The sequence below is a fragment of the Danio rerio genome, chromosome 8 (genome assembly GCF_049306965.1).
Source record: "Danio rerio strain Tuebingen ecotype United States chromosome 8, GRCz12tu, whole genome shotgun sequence".
NCBI lineage: Eukaryota > Metazoa > Chordata > Actinopteri > Cypriniformes > Danionidae > Danio > Danio rerio.
In genome coordinates this window covers 37,665,988-37,673,339 of record NC_133183.1, presented here as the reverse complement: position 1 = coordinate 37,673,339, position 7,352 = coordinate 37,665,988, and the positions used below count along the sequence as shown (strand labels likewise).

The 7,352-nt window shown below is 34.1% G+C and overlaps 1 long non-coding RNA gene across 1 annotated transcript; it reads left to right on the top strand.

Annotated features, from left to right (window-relative positions):
• Positions 1–1,557: 1,557 nt before the first annotated feature.
• Positions 1,558–2,680, top strand: LOC141375779 (uncharacterized). Its single transcript, XR_012384586.1, has 3 exons — positions 1,558–1,634; positions 1,776–1,827; positions 2,626–2,680. It is a non-coding gene; the product is annotated as an uncharacterized lncRNA (long non-coding RNA).
• The last annotated feature ends 4,672 nt before the right edge of the window (positions 2,681–7,352 follow it).

The window sequence follows — 7,352 nt, the reverse complement described above, 5'->3', positions numbered from 1 at the left end:
TTCAACACCATTAGGAGGTATCCCTGTCGCTGTGCAAAGTATGTAAATCACTGTGAAGACTTTAAAACTTAGGATGTGTGACCCAGTATGCGTGTCAAAAAGCGGACGAGTCTAAAGCAATTACTGTACAACCGAAATGTTGCCAGACGTCTGATTTTGAGAGGATGGGCCATCCTCTATTTCAACTCCACTCATCTTGGTTTGCTAACATTACTGCTGCTGCAATCTGAACTCACGTGCGACAGCAGGTGGAACGTAGCTCACGTGCAAACAGCTCAACTAATAAGAGAAAACGGACGTCATATCGTAATCATATAGTCATAACGCCACGATGCATATCGAGACATTTTTGCATCGCAATAAATCGTACAACGATAAATCGTTACACCCCTATCATATATTATTATTATCATTGTATTTAAATTGTCAGAAAATGTCACCATGTATAAAAAGCATGCAGATTTTTTCCTTTCCTTCTTTACTTTTTTTAACTAAACAGCATGCTTTAATTGGTGAAGTGCTTGTAAGTTTTGAAATAACCTGCACTGAATTGAGCGGACTGTAGTGTAGTATTTGCCGTAGATCAAAATGAGTGAACAAGTGGATTTGGCAATCACAAGAGAAAAAGAGGAGAGGGTGCATCTTTATTGAGGCATGTTTCATGTATTCACTCCTTCAAACAGACCCATGATGAGGAGAATGTGAGTATAGAAGACGTTATGGTAATGTTATGTGCAAGCTAGCATTAACCAGGTGGAGGATGCTAATGGCAGTGCAGACTGGATTCATCGTGTGTCTGAGGGCGTACTCGCACTGTACAGTTGCCATGAACCAGGCTGAAGCATGCTTTTCCCCCCTTCCGTCTCCCCCTACGGCCTGCACTCACATTGCATTCGTGCCTGGGCAGTCTTGTCAACGAACGTGCTGTTCAGTAAGCGCTCTCGCAAAGCACAGTGGAGAATAGTAATAAATACCTTTTAAAATATATATTTTAGTACTGCTTCAGTTAACTTGAACAAGTGTACTTATACCATCAATTTTCATTTTCATAAGAAAATTTTCATTTTCTTAAAAAATAAGTTAAATCTTTGTAGACTATATATATATATATATATATATATATATATATATATATATATATATATATATATATATATATATATATAATTTATTTAAAAAATGTGGGCAATATATTATAGATTTGTTTTGAAAAAAATGTATTCTATTCTTATTTTTTTTAATACAGACCTCTTGAGTTCTTAATCCGGGCCTGACACTATCAAATAGTAAAGTATTAGATAATTGTTTTGGGCCAGTTTCCTGTACAGTGTACTTTTTGTGCACTATTAAACCAACATAATGAATTTTTTCAATGATTTAGTTTCTTCTGTATCAGTTTTCACTGTTTGTCCAGAAAAGTTTGTGATGCATACTCTGTGGAGTCAGTGTTCATGTGTTGACAGAACTGTTTTTATTTGGCAGAGTTACAGTTTTAATCTTGTATAAAAAAAAGTACCTTGTGTTTAATTTTAAAACATTGTTCTGCACGATATCACAACATACAATTGTAATTTTAGAGTGTGTCATGTGGAGGAGTTGACCTTCTCTCCTGTAACAAACATGAAAAAGCAAAGGTAGGGTATATTGGATTTTATTTTAAAAATTGGCATATTTTGAACCGTATGTAGTATTAAATATAATGTTTAATAATGTCTGTTTAGCACACAATTGAGTTGTTTTAGCTTTATTTTCTGTGTTTTGATTATGTTTTTCAGTCTCTTCATGAGCCATTATCTTTGAATTCTGAACAGAGTGAGCTTCAAAGAGGTTTGTCTATATAATTGTCTTTTAAATGTTGATCTGAAGAGATATTTTCTTATTGTTCCTGTATCTGTGCAGTTATTTTTATATAATAATACATTTAATATGGGTGTAGCGATACATTATCATATTGAGAATCGCAATATAACAATTCAAAGTTTTTTCTTTAGATTAGCCTCTATTCACACGGTGAGTATTATGTGTAAGATTAAACGTTTACACAGTTGCAGTATAAACTACTGTTGTTAAATGATGAAAATAATGCAAGTTGAAATCTGATGATGACAAATGCCTGGTTATACCAGTGAAAATGATCTATTTGCATGTGGACCATAAGAGAGTGCAAGCAAACATCTAACACTCATCTTCAGAATTTTGAATTTGTATTCTGATGTCATCTCTGTCCTGTGCATTAAAGACCAATTTAAAGTTTAACATGCCAGATCTATGCAAAATTGAGCATTTTAACCATTACTAGGCCTACATATTATAATAATATTGTTTTTTACCACATTTGAGAAATAACAAATATTACTAATATTTAAAGCTTTTTTTTATAGCTTACAATATTGAGATATCAAGAGAAACAATGTCAAGTTTGCTGACCTATCAATAGGCTATTGTTTTAATATCTGTGTGTTTGCTCATGGTTTATGAGGACCAAGTATGTCTACTGAATGTGACTTAGCAGTAGGCTATTGTTTTGTTAAATCTGTTTATTCATGGTTTATGAGGACATGGTTTGTTATGCGAGACTTAAAGCTTTTAATGTTTTCTTCATCTTTCTTTGCTTCTCTCTTTCAGCGCCTCCATGAGCCTGTGGCTTTAACCAACACAAACAGAGTTGTCTTCTACAGAGGTTTGTTAATTATTTTGTCATGCTAATTTGACACTCCTTAAAGGGATAGTTCATCCAAAAAGTGCAATTGTCTCATTATTTGATCCCCCTTTACTTGTCTCAAACCATTATTGGGATATTTCTTCTGTTAAAGACAAAAGAAGATACTTAGAAAAAATATGGAAACCTGTAACCATAGACTTCCATATTATTTGTGTTTTCTGTTGTGGAAGTCAATGATTGCAGGTTTTCTTCTTCCATCAAAATATCTTGTTTTTGTTGTTTAACAGAAGTAATAAACCCTTAAAGGTTTGGAACACTTGAGGGTAAATTAATAGTGAGTAAATATAAATTTTTGTGTGAATCATCCCTTTAAGTGCTAAAATGACAGTTTCATATTTCTACTACATTCAACGTAGCAGTCCTGTGTGTTTAGTCATGGTTTATGAGGACCAAGTATGTGTATTTTATGTAAGTTAGCAGCAAGCTATTGTTATATCAAATATGTGTGTTTACTCATAGTTTATGAGGACATGATTGGTTATGGAAGACTTGAAGCTTTCAGTAAGTGAATGTCATGTTTTCTTCATCTTTCTTTGCTTCTCTCTTTCGGTACCTCCATGAGCCCGTCGCTTGGACAAACACAAACAGAGTTGTTTTCTACAGAGGTTTGTTAATTCTTTTGTCAAGCTATTTTGACACTCCTTAAAGGCATAGTTCACCCAAAAATGAACATTTACTCACTATTAATTTACCCTCAAGTGTTTCAAACCTTTATGGGTTTCTTTTTTTCTGTTTAATAAAACAAATGAGATACTTTGAAAAAAGATGGAAACATGTATCCATTGACTTACATAATAGAAAACACAAATAATATGAAAGTCAATGGTTACAGGTTTCCATCGTTTTTCAAAGTATCTTCTTTTGTGTTTAACAGAAAAAAGAAACCCTTAAAGGTTTGGAACACTTGAGGGTAAATTAATAGTGAGTAAATGTTAATTTTTGTGTGAATCATCCCTTTAAGTGCTAAAATGACAGTTACATATTTCTGCTAAATGCAGTGTAGCAGTCCTGTGTGATTAGTCATGGTTTATGAGAACCAAGTATGTCTATTAGATGTGACTTAGCAGTAGGATATTGTTTTAATAAATCTGTGTGTTTACTCATGGTTTATGAGGACACAGTATGTGTAGGTTTACATGGTGCTAGCAGTAGACTATTATAACATGTGTTTCTTCATGGTTTATGAGGGCATTTTTTGTTATGCGAGACTTCAAACAGTTAGTAAACAAATGTTACATTTTCTTTATCTTTGTTTCTCTCTTTCAGTACCTCTATGAGCTCGTCACTTTGACAAACACAGAGTTGTCTTCTACAGAGGTTTGTTAATTATTTTGTCAAACTATTTTGACACTTTTTAAAAGGATAGTTCTCCCAAAAAGTACAATTGTGTCATCATTTGCTCACCCTTTAATTGTCTCAAACCTTTTTGGGGTTATTTATTCTGTTAAAGACAAAAGAAAATACTTACAAATAATATGGGAGTGAATGATTACAGGTTTCCATCTTTTCTTGTTTTCTACCATGAAAGTCAATGATTGCAGATTTTCTTCCACCAAATGTCTTGTTTTTGTTTTTTATCAGAAGAAATAAACACGTAAAGGTTTGGAACCCTTGAGGGTAAATTGTTAGTGAGTAAATGTTCGTTTTTGGGTGAATCATCCCTTTAAGTGCTAAAATAACAGTTTCATATTTCTGCTAAATGCAGTGTAGCAGTCCTGTGTGTTTTGTCATGGTTTATGAGGACCAAGTATGTCTATTAGATGTGACTTAGCAGTAGACTATTGTTTTATTAAATCTGTGTGTTTCTTCATGGTTCATAAGGACACAGTATGTGTAGGTTGACATAGTGCTAGCAGTAGACAATTATAACGTGTGTTTCTTCGTAATTTGTAAGGGCATGATTTGTTATGCGTGACTTAAAGTAATTTAACAATGTTAAAAAAATCTTATCTTTGCTTCTCTTTTTCAGTACCTCCCTGAGCCCGTCACTTTGACCAACACAGAGTTGTCTTCTACAGAGGTTTGTTTATTCTTTTGTCATGTTATTTTGACACTCCTTAAAGGGATAGTTCACCCAACAGTACAATTGTGTCCTCATTTGCCTACCCTTTACTTGTTTCTTTATTTGTTCTGTTAAAGACAAAACAAAATACTTTTAAAAAGATGTAAACCTGTAATTCATAGTAAGTAAATGTTCATTTTTGGGTGAACCATCCCTTTAAGTGCTAAAATGACAGTTTCTTAATTAGACTAAATGCAGTGTAGCAATCCTGTGTGTTTAGTCATGGTTTATGAGGTCATGATTGGTTTTGTGAGACTTAAAGCTTTCAGTAAGCGAATGTCATTTTTCCTTCATCTTTCTTTGCTTCTCTCTTTCAGTACCTCCATGACCCAGTCACTTTGTCAAACACAAACAAAGCTGTCTTCTACAGAGGTTAGTTAATTCTTTTGTAATGCTATTTTGACACTCCTTAAAGGGATAGTTCACCCAAACAGTACAATTGTGTCATCATTTGCTCACCCTTTACTTGTTTTAAATCTTTATGGGTTTATTTTTTCTGTTGAACACAAAAGAAGATACTTTGAAAAAAGATGGAAACTTGTAACCATTGACTTCCATATTATTTGTGTTTTCTATTATGGAAGTCATTAGCCCCTTTCACACAGTGATACCGGTAAATATGTGGAAAATTTCCGGAAAGACTTTACCGGTATATTCAAAAAAGCGCTGTTCACACAGGCGAGGACGTTACGGAAATTTTCCGGAAAAGAGCATTCACACATCCATTCCAAAATACCGGTAAATTCTGACAACATTCACCACAAATGAGCTTTAAACGGCTGCGCTTGTATTTGTAAACATTTGACTAAATTACAAACTCTGTGGATGATCAATATTGTGAACAACTTTCGCAGGATCACTTTCGCATGTCGAGATGTTCATAATATGTGCATGTGCAAAGCTTGAAGGTAAACAAACAACGGCTTATCATAAGCATCTCATCGATGATTATTTACACAGTTATCATTAAGAAGAACATATAAACGTGATCTGACTAACTTCTAGCAGCTAAATGTGTCTGGAAAAATATTCAAAGGCTTTTATCCTCACAAACCGCGCGGACGTAAATGCGTCTGACTGTTGTGATTGGCTAAAGCAGACGTCTCACGTCAGCACGTTCTAGACGTGCACGCGCTTATTACGGGAATCTTCCTTTTGCATTCACACAGCGCAGCATTCCGGCACATTGCCGGTAATGTTACAACTTCTCTTTCCGGAAAATAGCCAGAACGAATTTACCGGTATTTTCAAAAAGGACCTGTTCACACATACAACCTTTCCGGAAAATTGCCGGCAATTTTCCGGAAAGGTCTGTATGTGTGAAAGGGGCTATTGATTGCAGGTTTTCTTCTTCCATCATAATATCTTGTTTTTGTTGTTTATCAGAAGAAATAAGCACATAAAAGTTTGGAACACTTGAGGGTAAATTCATAGTGAGTAAATGTTCATTTTTGAGTGAACCATCCCTTTAAATGCTAAAATTACAGTTTCCTTTTTCAGCTAAATGCAATGTAGCGGTCCTGTGTGTTTAGTCATGGTTTATGAAGACACAGTATGTCTATTTAATGTGACTTAGCAGTAGGATGTTGTTTTATGGAAACTGCGTGTTTCTTCATGGTTTATGAGGACACAGTATGTGTAGTTTTACATGGTGCTAGCAGTAGACTATTATAACGTGTGTTTCTTCATGGTTTATGAGGGCATGGTTTGTTGTGCAAAACTTAAAACAGTAAGTAAACGAATGGTAAATTTTCTTTATCTTTGCTTCTCTCTTTCAGTACCTTCATGAGTCCGTCACTTTGACAAACACAAACAGAGTTGTCTTCTACAGAGGTTTGTTAATTCTTTTGTAATGCTATTTTGACACTCCCTAAATGGATAGTTCACCCAAACGGTACAAATGTGTCATTATTTGCTTACATTTTACTTGTTTCAAACCATTTTGGGTTATTTCTTCTGTTAAAGACAAAAGAAAGTACTTTAAAAAAAGATGTAAACCTGTAACCATAGACTTCCATAGTAGAAAACACAAATAATATGAAAGTCAATATTCATTGGTTTTCAAAGTATCTTTTGTGTTTAATAGAAGAAATAAACCCATAAAGGTTTGGAACACTTGAGGGTAAATTAATAGAGTAAATGTTAATTTTTGGATGAACTATCCCTTTAAGTGCTAAAGTAACAGTTTCCTATCTCTGCTAAATGCAGTGTAGCAGTCCTGCGTGTTTAGTCATGGTTTATAAGGACCAAGTATGTCTATTAGATGTGACTTAGCAGTAGACTATTGTTTTATTAAATCTGTGTATTTCTTCAGGGTTCATGAGGACATGATTGGTTATGCGAGCCTTAAAGCTTTCAGTAGTTTTCTTCATCTTTCTTTGCTTCTCGCTTTTAGTACCTATATGAGCCTGTCACTTTGACAAACACAAAGACTTGTCTTCTACAGAGGTTTTTGTAATTGTTTTGTCAAGCTATTTTGGTACTTTAAACCAATCATGTCCTCATAAACCATGAAGAAGCACACATTATAAAACAACAGTCTTCTGTTAACATTGTAAAACTACACAT